Source organism: Suncus etruscus, chromosome 11 (assembly GCF_024139225.1).
Source record: "Suncus etruscus isolate mSunEtr1 chromosome 11, mSunEtr1.pri.cur, whole genome shotgun sequence".
In the NCBI taxonomy this organism is placed as follows: Eukaryota; Metazoa; Chordata; class Mammalia; order Eulipotyphla; family Soricidae; genus Suncus; species Suncus etruscus.
In genome coordinates, this window is record NC_064858.1 from 22829040 (window position 1) to 22841923 (window position 12884).

Genomic DNA, 12884 nt, shown 5'->3' on the forward strand with positions numbered 1-12884 from the left:
TCAGGGGTTTCTTCTGTCCCTGTGCTTAGGAATCACTCCTGGCAGGCCTGGGGGGCTATCTGTGATGCTGAGAATTGAACCTGGGTCAGACATGTGCAAGATAAGTGCCCTTTCCATGGTACTATCACTCCAGCCCAAACACTGAAATTTTTTTTAAATGTGACAGTTGCTTATCAAAAGGCTTTTGTGCTATATTTTGGAAACCCTAAAGCACTGCTAAATCCTTCTGCAGGATAGAAAATATAAGCAACAGAATAACCTTTCTGGCAAGCATGATTTCTCTAGAGATAGATATTGGACAGGACATGCTGACAACCTACCACCAGGTTTCAGTCCCACCTCCTACCCTGCCTCAGAACAGTTCACAGAAGCGAAGGCCGCAAGAGATACTGCCATCAAGCATAGACTTTCTGGGCTGGTTGCATGACCTAAGAGCAGTGAATGGCCTGTCCAGCAGCATCAAATATGAGAGCACATGTTGGACAGGGAAGATCTGGAGAAAACTAGGGAGGGCCCAGGGTGAAGAAGTGGCAAGTCAGCAGAGCAGTGGGGAGAAAACTGAAGCTCTGAGGTCTTCAAATCCAGGATGGACATGGGGCTTTCTGGAAACTCACTGCCTTCCCTCTTTTCTAATCTTCGTGGAGCTGAAACAGTGGAAGAAAAAAAATCTCTACTCTTATTCTAAGATCAGGTGGAGACTTTTCCACATGCTCCTGGGGACAGGAAACCCCAGAATACATGCCTTTCCCCCAGACCTCTAGAGCTGCATCTATTGGTGCTCAGGAGGGAACAGGTGGTGCTGGGAATCTGTCCTGCCTACTGGCAAGTCTGAGTTCTGAACTGAAGACTTCATGGTGCAGGGAGAAATTCAGGCTGACTGTTCCTGACTGAGGGGCTGTGTTTTGACAGACAGGACAAGGGCATGGGGTCTTCCTGTTCCCCAGGCAGGAGTAAGGAAGCAAGCTCTCCAGACTTCTCAAAACACAGCAAAAGGGAGGCCATGGGAGCAGAGAAGAGGTAGCTGGGTGCAGTTTCCAAGAACTCATTCAATACAACAAACACCTTGGCCTGGATGAGCAGTGAGGTCACTGCACATCAGGCGAAGGGGAACAAGTACACTGGGAAAGCCAGGAGCCAAGAGGCCCACAGGGTGGGCAGCTCCTGAGAGCCTGAATGTTCAGCTCAGTTCAAGAGGATGAAGGCATAGATGAGAGACACCAAGGATAATTTCTCAGAGGGGAGAAGACCTGCCCCATTACTTCCCAGAGACTATTTTTTTGGAGAATATTTTTATTTTTTGGTCTCAAGAGAAGTCCTGCTACAGAACACTATATTTCAGACATGGGGACTTAAAGCTATGCTGTAGGGACCCAAAACAGGTAGTCTCAGTCTATGAGCCTAGATCACTGGAGACTTAAGGTGGAAGGGCAAGTCCTCACTCTTTGAAAGGCTCAGTGTTTCACTCACACCCACTTACACCTACACTGTCAGATGAATAGCCCAGCTGGGAAGGCCACACTGCTGTGTCCTCCCAGTTCATGGTAACTGGACACCACTAAATTTCACAGTTCTGACAGCCCAGCAGGAGCATAGAACATTACATGGGAAAGCTTAGAAACCTTAAGATCAATGAGCAAAAACAATAACACGGGAGACTCAACTAGTGTCTAACATTTTAGCATATTCTCAGACAATGACTTTAGTAAACACCATTATATTTTGAGATAACAAGCAATATAAAATAACTTATTTTGTATATGAGAAGGGGACAGGCTTGGAGGTCGTGTGGGAAACTTGGGGCTTTGGTGAAGGGAAGATCACACTGGTGATGGGATTGGTGTTGGGATACCTAAAATGACTGTATTATAAAAATTCTTGTAAATCAAGGTGTTTAAATAAATTTGCAAATATTAAAATAAAAATGACACAGTAGAGTACACAATGGGCCAAAGGCAACATAGCAGGAGAATGGTCCACCCAACTGAGTATGTGTGTAGGGAGATGACAAGGGAGAGGCACTGGGGATTCTTGGGGGAGGGAAGTGGGTACACTGGAAGGTGTATGATGTTGAGATTATGTGTATAATTCACAGTATTGTAAATCAAACAATCTTAGGAAAATAAGAAAAAATTAAGTGAGAGAAGTTGAGCTGTGAATTCCACGTCCTATCTGAAGACCTTCAATCTGCAGAGAGGAGTCTCAGGAGTTAGGGGTTGAGTAGAGATGAAAAGGGTTCTGCATATTAAGTGCATCTTTCTATGGGGAAGCCCAGGACTTGCACTCAGTCCTGGTGGTTGCTTGTAGCCCATAGACTGCTCTGGCGCCTGCCTCTCACGATTTGTTACAAAGCAAAGAAAAGACTGGAATCAGGACTTAGAACTTATTTGTAGGTCCCTTTCTATGTCCTTTGGGCCTGACTAGAGGTGTACCTAAAACATTTTGTGAGAATATGCCTCTTGGTATTTACTTCTATCTGAGATGTTCATATTGGCATTCTGGTTTGTGACATTCATACCACCTCCAATTTATTTGTCCTCTATCTCTTTTTCTTTTTCTCTTTCCTTCCTTCCTTCCTTCCTTCCTTCCTTCCTTCCTTCCTTCCTTCCTTCCTTCCTTCCTTCCTTCCTTCCTTCCTTCCTTCCTTCCTTCCTTCCTTCCTTCCTTTCTCCTTCTTTCCTCCTTCCTTCCTTCCTTTCTCCTTCTTTCCTCCCTCCCTCCCTCCCTCCCTTCCTTCCTTCCTTCCTTCCTTCCTTCCTTCCTTCCTTCCTTCCTTCCTTCCTTCCTTCCTTCCTTCCTTCCTTCCTTCCTTCCTTCCTTCCTTTCTACTTCTTTCCTCCTTCCTTCCTTCCTTCCTTCCTTTCTCCTTCTTTCCTCCTTCCTTCCTTCCTTCCTTTCTCCTTCTTTCCTCCCTCCCTCCCTCCCTCCCTCCCTCCCTCCCTCCCTCCCTCCCTCCCTCCTCCTTCCTTCCTTCCTTCCTTCCTTCCTTCCTTCCTTCCTTCCTTCCTTCCTTCCTTCCTTCCTTCCTTCCTTCCTTCCTTCCTTCCTTCCTTCCTTCCTTCCTTCCTTCCTTCCTTCCTTCCTTCCTTCCTTCCTTCCTTCCTGCTTCACAGGGCAACCTGGGGAAAAACCTTCCCCTGCCAAATGCTTTGTTCAAGTCTTTGTTCAACTTTCCATGCCCTCCAACTTTCCAACCACCCCCTTCTCAATCCTGAGCCTGAAATGTGAGTCACTGCTGGCAGATTACCCATAGCCACCTTTGTACCCAAAGTGCTGTCATTGGGGTCCATACAATACCCACTGAAACTCTTCCTGTGTTTGCACAACCAACTGATCAACAACAAAAAACAACAACAAAATCTAGGGCTGGAGAAATTGCTCAGAGGACAGAAGGCATGCTTTGCATGCTGGAGCCCTAGGTTTAATCCCTCAAGGACCTCCAGGTGTGGCCCCACCAAACCAAAATAAACAAGGAGGCAAACAAAACAAGAGAGATCTAGCAGAAACATCAATGTGTCTCGAGATAGTTCTGAAGAGAATTTATGCAAATTTCATCTATTTACTAAATGCAAATAGAATATTAGAAAACATTCCCACACTTGATAAATATATTGCGATTTGTGGATTGAACAGTCTCTCTAAGGAGAAGTGTTGGTTAGCGTGCTGTCTTTGACAACATACAAAAGAACATTTCATGAGGATCTATTAAAGGCTGTTTATTGGATCAAGAGTTCAGACGAATGGAGGAGAATATTTTAGCATAACTTAAGCATTTCCACTAAATTCTCACAGTCAGACAAAGTGAGTGAGAATCGCTGAGGACTTGGGATTGATCAGGATCCATTTCCAGATTTCCCAAGCCAACCACATACTGAAGAAACATTGAGAAACTTTGTCTTCTTAATGCGCATGCCTGGGTGAAATTTGAGGGAATTAGAAGCCCAGAACTATGTGACAGAGTGGTGGATTTTCCTACAGAAGAGTTGTAAGCAAGAATGCCCTGGCATGATAGCTGTGAAATAAGATGATATGTAATAGTTCTCGTATTAGAAAATAATAATGACCACAATAGTAGTTGTCACCACATATAGACTCGTAAAGAATACTTTTTGAATACTTTATAATATATAGTATATACTATACTTCTATACTTTATATATACACATAATACATTTTTTTTTATTTTTGGGTCTCACCCAGCAGTGCTCAGGGGTTACTCCTGGATCTAAGCTCAGAAATCACTCCTGGCAGGATTGGGGGACCATATGGGATTCAGGGATTCGAACCATCATCCTTCTGCATGCAAGGCAAATGCCCGACCTCCATGCTATCTCTCCTGCTCTCATTTCCTTTTTTTTTAAACTCTACTGATTAATTGGCTGATTGGTTGTTGGGCCACATCTAGTGGTGTTCAGAAGTTACTCCTGACTCTGCACTCAGAAATTGCCCCTGGCAGGCTGGGGGTCCATATGGGTGCCGGGAATTGAACCAGGTTCCATCTGGGTTGGCTGAATGCAAGAAAAATGCCCTATCACCGTGCTAGCTCTCCAGCCCCTTAATACATTTCCTAAAAAATGCATTTTTATGAAAGAAAACTGAGATAAAAATTATTAAAGGCATAATTTATTAAAAATAAAGGTTCAGGGCCTGGAGAGATAGCACAGCGGCGTTTGCCTTGCTGATCCAGGACCAAAGGTGGTTGGTTCGAATCCCGGTGTCCCATATGGTCCCTCATGCCTGCCAGGAGCTATTTCTGAGCAGACAGCCAGGAGTAACCCCTGAGCAATGCCGGGTGTGGCCCCAAAAAACCAAAAATAAATAAATAAATAAATAAATAAATAATAAAGGTTTATTCATTGCTCCTGAAATTTTGTTATCTTACTGATCTTACTGATCACTCCCTAAATCTCTCACACCCTCAATCTCCCTTCAACTGTATTGTTTCTTCCTCACCATGTGTTAGTTTTTTTAAAACACAATGAAGATTTTGGTGTTAAATAAACAGGATATAAATCTTCTCTCTGAATGGCCACACATTTATATTACACTTTTAGATAAAAGAAAGATAACAGCACTGAGAAATACTTTCTTCTCATTAGAGGAAGTTAGATGAAGCAGAAACATAACACTTTAAGTAACAGTTGATCCCACAAGTGAGAGCCTTTTTCACTGTTAAGATTCAGTATGAAGTTATTCCTATGACAGTGTACTTCAAGGGTGAAGAATCCTGTATCTCTTAGGCCAACGGAATTCCCTTTCTAATCTCCCCAATAATTACTGTGCCTATGCAAGAAAGAGAGAGAGAGAGAAAGAGAGAGAAGCACAAATCAAAAATCTTTGTTGTTTTTCTTTTGTGCTTTGTTTTGTTTTTATTTCAGGACTGTGGTAATTGTGTGGCTGTTGTCTATATTGCTCTGGTGCTTTTTGAATTCTTTTGTATTGTTATTATGTTTTTCTTCCTTTTCCTTCTCTGCTCTTAAACTGATAGATATAGCCTCTAGTAGGACTCTTCCCATTTTTTTTTTTTTTTTTGGTTTTTGGGCCACACCCGTTTGACGCTCAGGGGTTACTCCTGGCTATGTGCTCAGAAATCGCCCCTGGCTTGGGGGGACCATATGGGACGCCGGGGGATCGAACCGCGGTCCTTCCTTGGCTAGCGCTTGCAAGGCAGACACCTTACCTCCAGCGCCACCTACATGGCCCCTCCTCCCATTTTTTTGCTTGTTTGATTTTTGCCCCATTTTATTATTATTTTATGATTATTATTTTTTTTCTCTTTCCTTCAAACAGAACCACACAACTTGAACCATCTTATTCCTCCTCACAAATGGAGGGGGAAATAATGGAGGATACCAAGACCAAACAGTCATATGAACATTAAGTAGAAATGAAAAAATGATCAAACTTAAGCACCAATTCCAAAGCCAATATCAACAGAATCGATACCCAATTTACAGCATACTAGACATAGAGAGGACCACCTATACTAGCAGCCTGGGGGTCAAAGAGGGGGGATATGGGATGCATGCTGGGAACAGGGGTGGAGGGAGGACAACATTGGTGGTGGGAATACCCCTGATTCAATGTCACTATGTACCTAAAATATTACTGTGAAAGATTTGTAATCCACTTTGATTAAAATAAAAAAAATTCAGTATGAGCCCCCACTCAGTAAGCAGCACTGCTTAGAGGTTTGATGTGAGTGTCTGACTCTTCCTTTACTAGCAAAAAAATGTTGCACAAAGTTATTCCATTCCCGTTAGTTTTCCTTTCCACATCTGTAAAATGGAAACAATGATGCCTTCTTTTGATGGTTAATCCATAGATTAATGACAAAGCGGATAAGAGGCTGGAACATTTCAAACAAATATCTGGAGAATAACTTGGGTCAACTAACATCATCATCATGATCCCAATCATGGTCATTCCTGTGGTTACTAAAGTAAACCAGATCTGGAGTATCTTTAAGAACTGCTAACACTTCACAGCGCAACTTCATCCATGGCTGATAATGGACAAAATTGCGTGAGTGGCAAATTTAACTAAGCAACTTAGGTGCTTGGAAGAATATTTAATGTCAAGTGAAACTGCTCAGGCCCCTTTGTGATTCAATGACTTTATGCCAACACCACGCAATTCAATGCCCAGGGCATTGTGAGGGCATTTTGGATAGTTGCTTTAATTGGTCCCATTTTATGGGTGAGAGAAAGTTGATGATCTGGTCACAGCAAAGATGGGGCTATGGACTCACAACCTATGAACTCAGATCAGTGCTCAGATCCTCCCAACCAACCACACCACAACCTGGCTGCCTGTCTGGAGGTCGTCACCTTCTAGCACTGCCAGAGAAGTGTCTCGAGAACATTCCATCACTTGCTCTTCTCTGAGGCCAAAGAGCATGAAGGCACCTCAGCCACAGTGTGGAAAAGAGATCTGGGAGACAAATTATTGTTGTCACCCAGCTCTGAGACTCAGTCCCCTTAGGCTTCAAATGGAGAAAATGCTTAATCTAAACATCATGGAAAGTGAGTTGGAAACTAGGGCAAGCATTATTGTTCAGTCTCCTATGACTTCAGACCTTTGGTGCGAGCGGCCTCACTGCTAGAGTGGGCATGAATAACACATGCAGAGAGATGCCGGCCTCTCTCATCTCAGACACTGCTTTGTTTGTCCACTTAATCAGCACAAGCATTGTGTGCCTGCCACCATGGTTCAGGCACTCTCAGAGGCCCTGGGGATAGTATGGGGAAGAGAGGAGGTAAAAATCACCACCTGGAGAGTGCCAGGCTTCCAAATGGAGTGGCAACTTCCAAACAAAGAGAGAGGGGGGGAGAGAGAGAGACAGAGAGAGAGAGAAAGAGAGACAGAGAGACAGAGAGAGAGAGACAGAGAGAGACAGAGAGAGAGAGAGAGAGAGAGAGAGAGAGAGAGAGAGAGAGAGAGAGAGAGAGAGAGAGAGAGAGAGAGAGAGAGCACGGGGCATGAAGCAGAACTGGTCTCCACAAACAGGAAAGAGTCAAGGAATAAATCTTCAAAGCACCTTATTCTCCCAAATAAAGGAGTCAGTCATGCCCAGTAACCATGTTAGAAAAATAACCCACATGCTTCTTCCAGGTGCCTCCCTGGATTTGGGACACCAACAACTTCATTCATTCTACATTCTATACAGCCCCACCCCCAGGAACCTTACAAGACAGCATGTCCCCATGCCTGCAAAAAAAAAAAAAAAAAAAGGCAATGGACACACCCTTGAAAGACTGATGAAGAAACAAACCACACTAACAGGTAGAGGTGAGGAGGGCAGCCATGTTGTGGATCTCAGTTCCCGATGCTTTAAAACCATCCCCAAGTCCTGGAGGTTGGAGTTTTGAGCAGCTACCACTGTGCCAGGCTCCTCATCCCTGGGAGAATGCCAATGCCTACTTCCTGAACTGCTGTCTATAAGACTGCAGGTGTGAAAGGCTGGCAGCACCTGGCCTGCATCCAAGCCTCTGTCCAATCATTGCAGCCATACATTAGTGTCTGGCTTCCTTTCACTTTCGTAAGGACTAACTTTTCAAAACTTTTTCCAATCCTATTGACACGAATAGTTCACAAACACCTAAGAGTTACCAAACTTTTCTCTGTGCTGTTCCTTTTCTGTTAGTGACAAATCTCTTTCTCATCCATCACCCAGGAAATGCCACACTTGGGAGCTATGTGGAAGGTACATATTTCTCCCACTACACTATTGGGGTTCTAATAAGACTTTAATTTCTAAGGAAACAAAATGCTGTTAGTTACAGATATTTTCCAGACATTAAAGATCCAAAAATTAATATAAATTAAAAAAGTTTTCAGCCAAACTTAGATATTAGCCAAACCCAGGTATTAATGGGCGATTCCAACTGTGATATACCTGTAAATAAAAAGATTCATTGGTCAAAGAGTTTATGATGGAAAAAATGAGAAATAAGATAAGAAATAAAATGAGAAGACCATCTCTCACTATGTTTAGATATTGGAAACATTTGTGTTTAAAGATTAAGACCCAGAATACAAATTATAATACTTAAAATTCATTTTTTAAAATAAACCAAGTTCTGGGGTTGGAGCAATAGTACAGCAGGTAGAGCACCTATCTTGCATGCAGCTGACCCAGATTCAATCCTTGGGTCAAATCTCATATTGACCATATTTGATTGGTCAAATAAAAATCCCATATGATTCCCCCAGCCCCACCAGGAGTAATTATAAGTACAGAGCCAGGAGTAAGCCCTGAGCACATATGGAGATAGCCCCCAAACTAAAATTAATTAATTCAAATAATATTTTAAAATAGATTAATAAAAATCAGAAATAAAAATTTCAACCAAATTCAAAGTCATAGCTTATTTGCCATTACTAACAAAAGTCTAGCCAGTGGCAAATTTTTCTAACAATCAAGCTTTGCTATGAAGTCTTTGATTTGCTCCTCTTGTTTATCAGGAAGAAAGTCAAGCCCTATTTATTTGCCTTGGGAATCTACAATCCCAAAGCTCCATTACTTTTCCTCTTTTATTCTTCCATCAAATAAAAGGTATCCAGTGAAGAGTTCTAGCACATGCATCCTCTTTTGGTTCAGGTCTGAATTATCTGGCCTAGGGTAAATGCAGGTTTTAACACACACCCTCATCTGTATGTTGTTACCTCTGGAAGTGGAGATGCAACTGGTGGGAACCATTTATAATATTGACATTACAAAGATGACTTAAGAGAAGATTTTTGAAAAGACGTTGGTAGAGATCCAGGTCAAAATTTCTCAGCTCCCCCCTCTAAAAAGGTGATTTTAGGAGCCAGAGAGATAATACAGGGATTAAAGCACATGTCTTGTTCGCGGTTTATTAGGGTTCGATACTCAGCACCATATAGGGTCCTAGCACTTCCAGGAATGATCCCTGAGTACAGAGCCAAGAGTAAGGCCTGAGCACTGCTGAATGTGGCCCTAAACCCTTCCTGCCCACCTTCAGACAATCAGATCTAGTTTCATAATGGAAAATAATTTCTTTCAGAATCTAAAGATAAAGGCCACTTGCTGAGTGACAGACAACACAGGAGGTTCTCAATGACGGCCACTTAACTCTGTCCTTTAGTCTGAGGAGCTGAGACATGGTAGAGCAGTCTAACCCTGGAAATGGGGAGGCCTTTTCATAAGGACATTAAACCAATATAAACCCCAAACAGCAAATCGAACCAAAATAAATCACTGATGTGCTGATTAAATGGTAAAGTTATAAAAGTTCTAAGAATTCATGAGGCAGATTATTAAAACAATCCCTGCTCATTGTCAGCCATGAGAATGGACCCAAATGACTTGCTCTGTTGGTTGGCCTGGGGAGATGCTTCAAAGGGCTGGAGCTTATACTTCACTAGAAGCCTAGCAAATCTAGAGGCCTAGATTTTATCCCTAGCATTACATGGCAGCCCTGAAGCATAGTTGTGTGTGAGTTTCACACATACCCCACAAAATACCCACAAAAATGTTTAAGTTTGGCTACAAAGGACTATAGAATATTAAGGGGTACTTTATACCTGGATAAGTTCTATGACAAGTTTTGGGTAAGTTCTATAACAAGCTAACATTATTTTTAACCCAAATGATGACGTGTATCTTCCAAATAGCCAGGATTAGAAGCCTTACAAATATTTTATATGTACATATCTTCACAGGTAGGCCAGATTGAAAGAGTTTTAACTCCAAGCATTAGCTCAAATATAATCTGCTACCCTTCCCGGAAGATGGGAAGGAAAGAAGGCTGAGGACTGCTCATGAAGTGAACACAGTGTGCTGAGTTGCGTGCGCGCTCCGTTGGCACTTTCCTGGCTCTGGGAAGACTTTCCTGATGTTGCTGATAGGAGACTTGGAACTTGTGACCACTGGCAGCTGGATGAAGAGAACCAGAATCCCCCAAATCCTATGGATATAGTGTACTTTCCTTCATGTTCCTGCCAAACATGTTCCTGCTGGAAGTTGAGGAGTGCCGAGAGAGAAGGGCAGGCACTGGTTGCTACGATTCATAGTTTTCAAAAACTTCGCCTGCCAAAGATGGCAAACAGCTTGTCGTTTTAAAACCCATAAATCTCACAACTCCATGTTTCAGCTCACACACACAAAAACAGAGCCGAAAAATCCCTCCACTTCTCCTAGTGGACAACTTTCCTGGAAGCATTCAAAAAGATTCTTTTTGACTCTTTTGGTGGATCACATCTAAATCGTACAACAGATTTCTGTATCTCTGCTAAGGTTTACATTTTACAGGAACTGCCAGGCACTTATACGTGAACAGTTTAGCTGAGCATAAGCAATAGAATTGTGAAGCAGTGAGATTGTGGATGAAAAACTGAGCTGAATAGTCAGGTTCACCACGTGCATCATTTGCTTTTTAAAACCAGTTCACTATTATTCTCCTTCTTCAACCATTTTGAACACCATGGTTCAAATATTTAGTCATCAAGCACTGCTCAAGGACCTCTCCTCAGAAAAATGTAATTTCTATACACTCCCCCTGGGTCACACATTAGTGCTTTGATTTCCCGCCAATTGATGCAGAGAAATAGTACAGCTGGCAGGACACTTGTCTTGCATGTGGCCAACCCAGGACTTACCCTTGACTTAATGTTGTTCCCGAAAGCCCCTCCTCAGGAGTGGTTTTTATGCATAGAGTCAAGGGTAAGTCCTGAGCACAGCCAAGTATGGCAGCAAACCCAACAAGCATAGAAGAATATTGACATCAAATAATGCAATAAGTAAAATGATTACCCCATTCTGGAACAGGTGTGTGTGTGTGTGTGTGTGTGTGTGTGTGTGTCACAGGTCCCTTGGTAGGAAGAAAGTGGGTATTCTGGTGTATGTGTGTGGGGAATGTTCTTGGACAGTGTATGCATGAAAGTATCATTAATAGAATTATAAATTACTAAACATCCAGACAAATGGAAAGAAAGAAAATGATTACCCCATTCTATAGGGAAAAAACAACTGTGACCTAAAGAGGTTGAGGAGCTTACAAATAAATTTTAAAAAGCATCACAAGTTTTTTTTTTTGTTTATGCATAATTTGTTGGACAACAGGAAACTATTTTCCCTATAAAGTACTTTATTTTGGTTTTTTGGGCTACATTCAGCAGCATTCAGGGGTTACTCCTGGCTCTGTGCTCAGAAATTGCTCCTGGCAGCAGGCTCAGGGGACTATATGGGATGTAGAAAATCTCTGTGCACCTACTGGATGAAGATGGAGCAAAGACCATAGCATAAGTTCCTTGGGAGACAACCTTCCATGACAAGAAAAATATTAATCTGCTCATATTGGTCCCCCAGAAAACTTATCTAACTCAGCTGAGAAAGAAGGTTTGAGAGTTTCTATTGCCTGCATGGTCCTGGAGGATCTCATAAGATCCTGAGAAAGGGGAAATCATGGCTTTTCAAACAGATAAGACATGAGAGAGAGAGAGAGAGAGAGAGAGAGAGAGAGAGAAAGAGAGAGAGAGAGAAAACAGAAAGAAAAGGGAGTAAATCCCCGAGTAAAGGTAAATAAACCAATATTGTATATATGGATCTTATTGGGATCCTGATTTTGACAAGCTCTGCAGAAAAAAAAGTAAATAAACCAATATTGTATATATGGATCTTATTGGGATCCTGATTTTGACAAGCTCTGCAGAAATATTCATGAGTTAATCATGAATATTTGAACACTGATTTGATCCCATTAAAAAACTTAACTTGTTAGACTTGATTGGTATTTTGATTATTCTTACCTTTCTCTTTTTGACTTACACACTTATTTGACTTACAGTATTTATGGATGAATAATCCAGTGTATGATAGGTGAGATGGAATATAGGAGCGACAAATGAGATAGGAATGATCATGATTTAATTACTGAAGCCAAGTGCTGGGAATCTAATCGTTTATGGTATCATTTTATCTACTATGCGTGAGCTTGTAATTTCTCATTACATATAGACTAAAGTGATGAAAGTTTCATCTTGGCTCATGATAACAGAACACCTGGCCACATAAACCATATGTATAGGTACCCCCCCCAAAGGCCACACCAAATTAAAGCCAATTGGAGTTTGAACTAACAATACCATGGCAAATACACAAAGACTCTCTTCACACACACAGCTTGATTGCTCTATTTTTCTTTCCCTGTGAATTAAAGCCACGTTAATTTAAAATAACACAACTAAAATCATAAAAAGACATGACAATGGAATATAAAAATAAATGAAGAACAGGGCATAGAAAAAGAAAAAAATATCAGGAATTGTTTTTTTAAAAAACAAATAACAATAAAGTAACAACTCTAGAAATGAAAAATAACATCCTTGCAACTAAAAAACTCAATGGAAAAATTAGATGCTGA

At 41.7% G+C, this 12884-nt stretch overlaps 1 protein-coding gene across 1 annotated transcript in view; it reads right to left on the reverse strand.

The window, feature by feature from the left end:
• The window catches only part of SSPN (sarcospan), a 38196-nt gene that overhangs the window by 9378 nt on the left and 15934 nt on the right, over positions 1-12884 (reverse strand). The gene's annotated exons all lie outside the window — the stretch shown is intronic.